Below are 10,612 nucleotides of genomic sequence, written 5' to 3'. Positions count from 1 at the left end.
TCCTCAACCACCTCTCTCCCTGGCTTTATCTCTTTTGGAGAGGTGTCGTACTCTCTGCCACCCCCCCCCCCCCCCTTTTCTTTCTGTAAAAAAAAAAAAAAAAAAAAAAATCCTGTTTCACAGTCATTTTCACATCTCTATTTTTCTTTTCGGAATTCTCTTATCTTTGCTGTTTGTATCCCTCTGGTTGCACATCCTTACCCTTCCCTATGTCAATGGCCTTTTTGGTATTGCATTTCTTATCATGTTTACCTTTTATTTATATTCTTACCCTTCCTCTTGCCAAAACCCCCTTTTTCCACGGTAAACTTCTCATATCTCGGTGTACTAGGTTGCATAATTGGTTCTCTGAGGATTGCAACTCTATTATATGAAGGTAGTTCAGCATTTCCAATGTTCTGGATATGCTGCTTCTCTATTTATCAACATTTATTTTCATGACTGGAAAATTCTAAGGGAATTTCACTGACCACACATCTTAGTTTCCTCTATTGTGCAACGTGTGCCATTGGCATACACACTGATTCCATGACCTTCACTGTGCTCCCTCTGTTTCTCTTGTGGGCATATGGTACATTATCTGTTCTAAACTTAGGGTCCGTTAACATGGAGTAAACGCGTGTGTATTTTGGCAAAATACACGTGTAAAAGTAAGACTCCCATTGACTTCAATGACATTTTTTTTTTTACAAGTGTAAAAAAAAAAAGTCAAAATACACATGTAAAATGTCATTGAAGTCAATGGGAGTCTTACTTTTACACATGTATTTTGCCAAAATACACATGTATTTACTCCGTGTGAACGGGCCCTTATTCTGTTTTTATTTAATTTCCTCTTCCTTCAACCTCACTTCATGTAACACTCTTTGTGGAAATCTACTTACTAGTTAAAACTTAAAGTTAAACTAGTAAACTTGAACGTATTTTTTGGAACAGCAATTCATTCCAGTGAATTCCTACTCCTTAATCCCCCTTCTCCGATGGGGGGGTGGAGTGGGGTTAACCCCTTGGATGCCGGCGTCATGCATCCAAAGAGTTCCGTTATTTTGCTGCCGGAACCCCTGCAGCGAGATTGGGAGGGTGCTGGCATCTATAAATTGCAGCCTGGGGTCTGGCCAGTGACCCCCAGGCTGCTAAGACCCCCTGTTACCTGGTTGATCCTGCCGGGATGAGAGGAAGCTAGTCTATGCGTCTGCATAGCTAACTTCCTCTATAGACTGCAATACACATGTATTGCAAGTCTATAGTTAGTTTAGAACCAGCGATCCTCTCTGATCGCTGGTTCTAGTGTCCTTATAGGACAAATAAAAAAATGTAAAAAGAAAAAAGAGTAAAAAAAAAGTTATAAAACCCCACAAACCCTTTTTCTATACAAAATGAATTACATAAAAAAAAAAAAACACCCAAATATTAATAAAAACAATACATATTTGGTATTGCCATGTCTATAACAACCTGTACAATAAAAGTTAAACAATATTTGCTCGGTGAATGTCAGGGGAAAAAAAATGATCAAAAAGTCATACATCCCCTAAAACAGTACCAATGGAAAGCACAGGTTCTTCCGCAAAAAAATAAGCCCTGAACCATCTGTCAACCGAAAAATAAAAACATTACACATCTCAGAAGATGGGGATGCAAAAATCATTGATTTATATCTCCAAATGTGTTTTTGTTCTGCAGAATTATTAATGCATAAAAATATAATATAAATAAGGTATCGCCGTAATCGTACCAACCCACAGAATATAGATAACATGTTACTTATACTGTATGCTGCATGGCGAAAAAAAAAAGAAAAAGTAAAAAGCTGTGCCAGGGGAGCGTGGCTTGCGCTTGAAGATGACCGGCCGCATGTAGCTGGAGCTCCGTGCTGGGCCTTCATTAATCCTGCTATCCAGCCTGCTTGCCTCAGACCCTGGGTCACTACCACTGCGGTACACATCCCCTAGCCGGTCCTCTCTTCCCCGATCCCTCGTGGCGGCGTTCTAGAAGCTGGGAGAGCCGAAAGCAGCTGCGGCCTGCTCCCGAAACGTGTGGCCGGCAGCCATCTTCCGGCCCCTGGGCGGTGGCGCTGTGCTTCCATCTGGCCTGCGGCTCCTGGTGGAGCGGACCCCCTGTGTTCTGCAGACACCCAGCCCTCCGCTTCTGCTCACTCCTAGGGCCTCCTCTGCTGTATCTACATTCTGGTGAGTGGAGCTCCGTTGGGGACTTGGCCTGTCTGAGATCCGTCCCCCTCCCCCCCCCCTCCACGTGAATGGTCGCCATTTTCCAGCCCCTACCTCTGGCTTGTGAGAGAGGGCTGTGACGGTTTGCCTTCATCTTTATTGTTCCTACTGGCATCCTGGTGCGAAGTGGACTTTGTTTCTTTTCAAATACAAGAGCTTCCTGCCCTGCCTTGGCTACACGGTGTTCCTTTTCCATAGCTCTGGGACTGTTATAACCTGCCTCAAAGTATTCTCCATCATATATTTGCGGCCTATGTTGCCTTGTATCTCTTTACTCTGTACCCGTGACTGTTGTTACTAATTCTCGTGTGTTTGGACTTCCTGTTCGCCACCATACCTACTCTCACGGCACGCAGGAAGGGTGGCGGCGGGCTCTCTAAAATGAGTCGCCCACAGTCGAGTTCCGCAGCAGACCGCCTGCGTGGCTTTGCCAGATCTTCTACACCCCCGCCTCCCACCTCTCCTGCGGCTTCACCCTGTGCTGTATCTATGGACGATGCTGAACCCACCTTAAAGCAGGTGACTGCACAATTGTTGGAAGCGATCCAGGCTGGTACCTCTTCCCTAACTGGCAAAATAGAGGAGGTTAAAATTGACCTTGGCCTACTTCGTCAGGACTTTCAAACTTTATGGGGTAGGGTGGGCGAAGTGGAGGAGCATGTTTCTCAAGTGGAGGACTATGTTCAACCCATCCCTGCCAAAATTCAAGAGCTGGAACGGACGGCGGCCTTGTGGACTCAAAGGGCTGACGATCTGGAGAATCAGTTGCGTCGCAACAACCTTCACATTCTGGGCTTTCCGGAGCGGGTGGAAGGTGATGATCCCCGGTCCTTCATAGAGAAATGGCTGCGAGATACTCTGCCGGATGCTCACTTCTCTCCCATATTTGCCATTGAAAGAGCTCACAGGGTTCCTGCTAAACCACCTCCTCAGCCCCCCTCCCGCGTCCCCTGCTGGCCCGTCTTCTTAATAGCATAGATCGTGATACTGCAGTGCGAGCTGCGCGACTGGCTGGTGAGATCAAGTTCAATGGAGCTACGGTGGCACTATTTCCTGACTTCTCTGCTGCTCTCCAGAAAACCCGAGCATCCTTTGTGGCGGTTAAGAGGAAGCTCCGTGACAAAGCGATACAGTATTCTATGGTTTACCCAGCCCGGCTCCGTGTCATCCATGGCGACCATACCCAACGTTGATATTTGATCCTGGTGGTGAGGGGTCCAGTTGGACCGTATGTCTGGACTTGTCACATTTTCTACTGTTGTACTGTATTCTTTACCTTGTTTATTACACTTATTGTCTATTGACCCGGGGTCTTATGGTGTGTTCACTGTCCTGGTTCTACACCTTTTGGCCTTATTGAATGCATATACTTTGTGTTTCTGCGCAAAACTTTTTCTGAGAGAGTGCCCAATAACCCATCTGTATTAGGTGCACTTTCTCCCCCATTGACTGTAGCTACGAGACTGTACTGTTTGGTGTCTGCTTAATGCTTTCACGGCTGTTTGCACCCTCCGTGGGTGTACTGTTTTACTATGTTCATATTTTTGTTTGGTTATTGTTATGCCACACATTGATTTGCCTATTTGTCCCGGGACCCCAATTGTTGCCTTGTGCCCTCTGCCCGTGGTTCATACTTTGTAGCTATAGGTTTAAATACTGCTATGGCGTCACTTAATGTTCTTTCCTGGAATGTGAGGGGTATGGCTAGCCCACGTAAACGTTTCTCTATTTTTTCCCAGACTAGGCGGGTACATCCTCATATTGTTTGTCTCCAGGAGACACACCTGGTTTCGAAGACTGTTAGTTGGCTTCAGGAGCCGTGGGTCCAGTGGGCTGCTCACTCTATGCACACCTCTTTTTCTAGGGGGGTGTCTGTTCTGGTACATCGCAATGTTAGGTGGGAGCTGGGGGCGGTTGAGTGGGACCATGAGGGGCGTTATGTATTTGTTCAGGCATGGATAGACTCGACCCTCTATGTGATTTTGGATGTATACTTACCTCCTGCATCGGACCTGTCTGTACTTCAAGGTGCGGAGCTATTTGTAGATAAATTTCCTGGGGCGGTGGTTTTGTGCCTGGGTGATTTTAATCGGGTGATGGATAATGCCTTGGATAGATTCCATGCTGGCGCGGACCCTCTGCCGTCTTCTCATCCCACCCCTATGGCCAAGTTGGTTCGGGAGTTGGGATGGCAGGACTTGTGGAGGACTGTGTTCCCTGATTCTCGGGTTTTCTCCTGCCATTCTGCCCATAGACATGCGCTGTCCCATATTGATTATGCCTTTGGGAATGTTAAGGCTTGTTCTATTTTGCATTCTGTAGCCTATCTGCCTAGGGCGGTCTCTGATCACTCCCCTTTGCTAGTTACACTGAGTCATGGGGACACGGTTAGGTCGGGTCAGAGTTGCTGTATACATCCGTTCTGGCTTAAATTGTTTGCACCCAATGATAGCATCCCTGATAGGGTTGAGCGATCGTGTTCAGAAAAGATCGGATTCCGATCGGCGATCGAGAAAATTTCACGATCGCGATCGGAATTTCGAATACGATCTTTTTAGGTGGGATCGAGATCGGTACTATTTCCCACAATGCTTTGCTTAGCCTTCACACTGAGTATACGCTCCGCTCATTCTGAGTGGAGTGTATACTCAGTGTGAAGGCTCCGCTGCGGTTCCATAGGAATGAATGGAAGCAGCCAGGCACACAGCCTTAACCCCCTGCGCGCCGGCTGCCTCCATTCATTCTAATGGGAGACTAAACTAACATCTCTAGTAGCTACTTACCTCCAGAGATGGCTGCTCCGGTGCCCTCCTTCTTCTTCACCTCGCTGTCGCTCCACGCTGCTCTTCTCGCCTCGCTGCCGCCTCCCAGGTTAGTGTTTAAAGCGCTAGGAAGGCGGGGCTTGTGGCTTAGGAGAGTGTGGGCGGCCACACTCTCCTAATCTGGGAGGCAGGGGGCAGCAAGGCGAGAAGAGCAGCGTGGAGCGGCAGCGAGGCGAAGAAGGGCACCGGAGCAGCCATCTCTGCAGGTAAGTGGACACCAGGGGGGACTAAGTAGCCAGAGGATTAAAAAAAAATCCTCTGGCTACTTAGTGATTCACTACACAGCATGGATTTTAACAATTAAAGCATTCAATTGTTAGATTCCATGCTGTGTAGTGAATAGGATTGCTTTTAAAATCCGATCTCCGATTAATAAAAAAAATCCCATTGACTTGCATTGGGATCGGAATTGGGATTGAGATCAGGTTCGAATGAAAAATGATCGGAAATCGGATTTTAAAATCGATCCTGAAAAGTCAAGAGCAGCTCAACCCTAATCCTTGATCAACTTCAGGTTTTTCTAACTGTTAATACCCCTGACACCCCCCCGTCCCTCCTTTGGGAAACCACCAAGGCGTATCTCCGAGGATGTATCCGTTCCTCTATTTCCTTTATCAAGCTGGAGTCCTCGTTGCTGGAGACGTCCCTGGCGGCCCAGTGTACCTCTCTGGAAGCTGCTTATGTTGCCAACCCTACAGACGAATCTAGATCCCGGTGGCTGCAAGTGGGCAGACAATATTTACATGCTCTTCATGACAATGCCCGCAGGTCTTTATTCTATAGTAAGCAGAAATTTTATGAGCTTGGGAATCAGTCTAGCAGCTTGTTGGCCCATTTGGTACACCAAAACATGGCTTCCCCGGCTATTCTCCGTATACGCTCTGAGATGGGTGAAACCCTCACTAGCGGCAGTGACATCCGGATTAGATTCCACCAGTATTATAGTGACCTGTATGGTTCCAAACTCGGGGTTAATGACCAGGACCTGGCTACTTAGATTCCATTCCCTTCCCCACTCTGTCTGAGGACCAGTGTGCTTTTTTGGACTCCCCATTTACTTTGGAGGAGTTGACGGAGGCGCTGGCAATCAGAAGACAATCAAAAGATGATGCCAATATAAAGCAGAGATATGGTAGATAATATTTATTCATGTATTTGGGTGAAAAGCAGAGAATTTCGCATTTTGAAAATTGCTATTTTTTCCAAATTTCCATAAATTTACTATTATTTTTTTTTTTATAAGTAAATACAAAAATATTGATTAGTGTTTACCACTAACATGAAGTGCGATTGTGTTCCTATCACATGACCATGGAAGGACCCTCTGTAGTATTTCAATAGTCTATCTTATTTGGATTATGAGTAGAGATGAGCGAATAGTATTCGAAACTCTAGTTTTGAAACACTCGCTCCATAGGAATGAATGGAAGCGGCCGGCGCCGACCCCCTTGGTGTTCGGCCACTTCCATTCGTTCCTATGGGAGCGAGGTATTTGAAACTAGAGCTTTGAATACTATTCGCTCATCTCTAATTATGAGTCATAGCGCCCTGATGCATTTCATGTGTTTCATTATTTTGAGTATAACTGGATATGGAAATGCTGATATTCACATATACAGTAAATAAAAAAAAACCCACAAAAATGTAGTAATATATAAATTTTTATGATGATACGTTGACTTTAATTAGGGAGAACTCAATGTCACAAGATAAAATGGCAAAGTGACAATCTAAATGCAGTCTGTCTAAAATTTAGTTTAGAAGTACGGTTTGCAGAGGGTTAAAGACTGAACTGTTTGGATGCAGACAGGCCATTGTTACAGAGCTACAGACATGATGGTAATAAAACCAGACATTCATTGTGCCGAGCAGCCTATTAGGCCCCTCTAGCTTTGACATTGAGCTTTAGAAGAACTTGGACTGATTCCCAGATGAGCAAGACGTCATCAAAATATTATTAATTTACGAAAGCCGTCATCTATGGATACCCTGGAAAAATTGTCTATTCATATATGTACGGTCATGGCCAAAAGGTTTGAGAATGACACAAATGTTAGTTTTCATTGTTTGCTACTGTAGTGTTTTTAGATCTTTTAGCCAGGTGGTTCTGTGTTATATTTAAGTACAATTATAAACATTTCATAGATTTTATTGACAAATACATCAAGTTTATGTAAAGACTCAATAAGTTACAGTGTTGACCTAATGGACAATCATTCTTCAAGAAACCACTTATCTCTAAGCAAATCATCAAGGACAGACAGACATTCTGCAGGAAGTACAGGAATTGGAGCTGCAGAGGCAGTGGGGTAATGATCGGAGGAGTTACGGGGATCCGCGGCCAGCTGGAAATGCCTAGTTCTCCGACTGCGATATTTTTAATGAAATGCCATCCCTGGGAAGGTGAATTAAAATTAAAATACTTATACCCACCTCTCCTGGGCTCAGCATCTTCTCTGGGGCTCTTCTTGCCTGTGACTGAGGTCATGCGCCCTCGACATCACTGCTTGGGGCCTGATATTGAGCCCTAACAGTCACATGGCCCAATCACAGGCCCTAGCAGGAACGTCAACACATGACTTCAGTCGCTAGGCAGAAGAGGACCAAGGAGGATGCTGAGGAGAGGGGAGTATAAGTGTTTATTTACTTAATAAACAAAACAAAAAAAAAAGGCAGAAGCCCCATGTTGTGGAAATACCCTGTTTCCCCGAAAATAAGACAGTTTCTTATATTAAATTATCTAACGAAATATATGACCTTTCTTATTTTCGGGGGATGTCTTATGCAGCGGCTGGAGCGGGGAACAATCGGCAGTCATGCTGATGCTTCCTTAGCGGAGCGCCGGCATGACTGCTGGTTGTATGTGATCCAGAAGGTGAAGGGGGTGTGTCTTATTTTCGGAGAAACAGGGTACCTATTTTTGTAGAAGATTTTTCAGCGTTTTGTTTTAGCCAAAGTCAAAAGTGGATTTAACAGACGGTAAAATGTTTCAGTGCTTCCTTTATATTTTCCATACTTTAAGCCACTCCTGACTTTGGCTCAAAATCTGCATAAAATAATACAGTGATTTCCCCCTTAGCCTGTAGGGGATTTTAAAGACCTATATATTAGAACCTCCCCCACAGGGCCGTTTTAACACATTGGTGGGCCCAGTGCAAAGGTTTCATAAGTACCCCCACATCACTAACCACTTAGCAATACCTGACCTGCACAAATTATAATGCCCCCTTAGTGGCCCTCACAGAGTATAATGCCTCCCTAGTAGCTCCATATAATATAACGTCCCTCTCCACAGTTTAATGTCCCAATCCATCTGCCTGTACACCATAATGTCCCTGTCCATCTGCCATCAAAGCATATTGTCCCCCTTCAGCTGCCCCCACAGTTTAATGGCCCCATCCAGCTGCCCCCACTGTTTAAAATCCCTGTGCAATTTCCCAGTTTAATGTCCCCCTCCAGCTGCCCCAAAGTTGAAAGTCCCCCTGCAGTTGCCCTCTGTTTAATGTCCCCCTCCAGCTGTAAACACAGTTTAAAGAGGACCTTTCACCATTTTGCCCACAGGCAGTTCTATATACTGCTGGAAAGCTGACAGTGCGCTGAGTTCAGCGCACTGTTGGCTTTCCCGATGTGGGCCCGGTGTGAAGAGCTTACAGTCCGGTACCGTAGCTCTTCTATGGTCAGCGCACTGTCAGCTTTCCAGCAGTATATAGAACTGCCTGTGGGCAAAATGGTGAAAGGTCCTCTTTAAAGTCTCCCTCTTACCAAACAAAATTAAAAAACACTAGGCTCTATTCACACAGAGTAACGCCAGGCGTCATTTGTGTGTAATTTGTGTGTCTTTTACGGCCGTCATAAAACGTTTACATAGAGTTCTATAGGAAAAGACGTCAGTAATTTATGGCCGTCATTTACGGCCGTCATTGTTAGGGTGCATTCACACTGAGTAAACGCTAGCTTATTCTGAACGTAAAACACGTTCAGAATAAGCGGCGTCTAAAGCAGCTCCATTCATTTCTATGGGAGCGGGGATACGAGCGCTCCCCATAGAAATGAATGGGCTGCTTCTTTCACTCCGTGCAGTCCCATTGAAGTGAATGGGGAGTGCCGGCGTATACGGCAAGCTCTGCTCATGCCGGAGCGTACACGCCGGCACTCCCCATTCACTTCAATGGGACTGCACGGAGTGAAAGAAGCAGCCCATTCATTTCTATGGGGAGCGCTCGTATCCCCGCTCCCATAGAAATGAATGGGAACTGCTTTAGACGCCGCTTATTCTGAACGTGTTTTACGTTCAGAATAAGCTAGCGTTTACTCAGTGTGAATTCACCCTTATACTGACCTCTCCTCAATCCCCTGCTGTTCTGGTCAGGAATCTTCAAGTAGCTGCAGGACTGATGTAAGTGAAGTCATCACATCATACATGCAGCTCCCAGGGAGGAGAAGGGAGGAATGGTGAAACATGGAGCTGACGGCCCCTGCTTCATTATTGTATGCAACGTTGATGAGCTGAAGTTGGGGCAGCCTGGAAAGGTGGCACAGCAAATGTAAGACTATCCCGCTGTCCCAAGGGGGCTATCTGCTACCTTAGGGCCCATTGCAGGTGCACCATTAGCCCTATGGTTATAGAGGCTCTGCTCCCCCATAAATCATCCTTTTTTATCACAACTGCACCAATCAAATCATTAAAATCAGCATTTAAGATGTTTGTTAAAGAGATTGTCCAGGCTAAAAATTATTTTCTAATTAGGCCAGGGGAAGTGAAATAAAAAAAACAAAAAAACCATACCGTATATACTCGAGTATAAGCCGAATTGTTCAGCACAGTTTTTGTGCTGAAAAAGCCCCCCTCGGCTTTTTTTGGGGGGGGAGGGGGGTCTATGACCAGCCGCAATAGTAATGTATAGAATCTCCCATAAAATAGTGAAGAAGAAAAAAAAAAAGCTTTAAAAAAATATAATAAAAAAATAAAGTAAATAAAAGTTCTAAATCACTCCTTTCCCTAGAATACATATAAAAGTAGAAAATGACTGTGAAACACATTATACACATTAGGTATCCCTGTGTCTGAAAGTGCCCGGTCTACTGAATATAGGGGATCTGCAGTGCTCCTGTTCCGTCGGGAAGGGGTTAATAGGAGAACTGCAGATACCCTATAGTCAGCCAGGCTGAATTCCAAGTGGGGGAAGAAAAAAAAAACCCAATCCTCAAGCTCAGGGAAGGGGCAGACAGACAACCAAAACACCCCCTCCCCTTCCCCAGCACCCAAAAACGCCGACCATTTAAATTTTTTAAATTTTTCAGTAGCTGCTGCATTTCCCCCCTAGGCTTATACTCAAGTCAATAAGTTTTCCATTTTTTTGTGGTAAAATGAGGGGCCTCGGCTTATATTCGGGTCGGCTTATACTCGAGTACATACAGTACTTACCTGTCCCTGATGCTTCAGTGTCTTCCCAGGGCGGTCCGGTCAGCTGCCTTCTTTGTTCATGAATTTCTCACCAGCCATGATATTTTTAGCAGTCACATGACTTCAGAAAGGAAACTGCGGACGTCACAGGTAGTGAC

The 10,612-nt window shown here is 45.3% G+C and overlaps 1 protein-coding gene across 1 annotated transcript in view; it reads right to left on the bottom strand.

The window, feature by feature from the left end:
* Nucleotides 1-10,612, bottom strand: part of HIBCH (3-hydroxyisobutyryl-CoA hydrolase) — a 285,341-nt gene that overhangs the window by 154,835 nt on the left and 119,894 nt on the right. The window lies entirely within an intron of this gene.

Source organism: Leptodactylus fuscus, chromosome 8 (genome assembly GCF_031893055.1).
Source record: "Leptodactylus fuscus isolate aLepFus1 chromosome 8, aLepFus1.hap2, whole genome shotgun sequence".
NCBI lineage: Eukaryota > Metazoa > Chordata > Amphibia > Anura > Leptodactylidae > Leptodactylus > Leptodactylus fuscus.
Note: the sequence above shows the minus strand (reverse complement) of the source record. Positions and strands in the feature narration are given on the sequence as shown.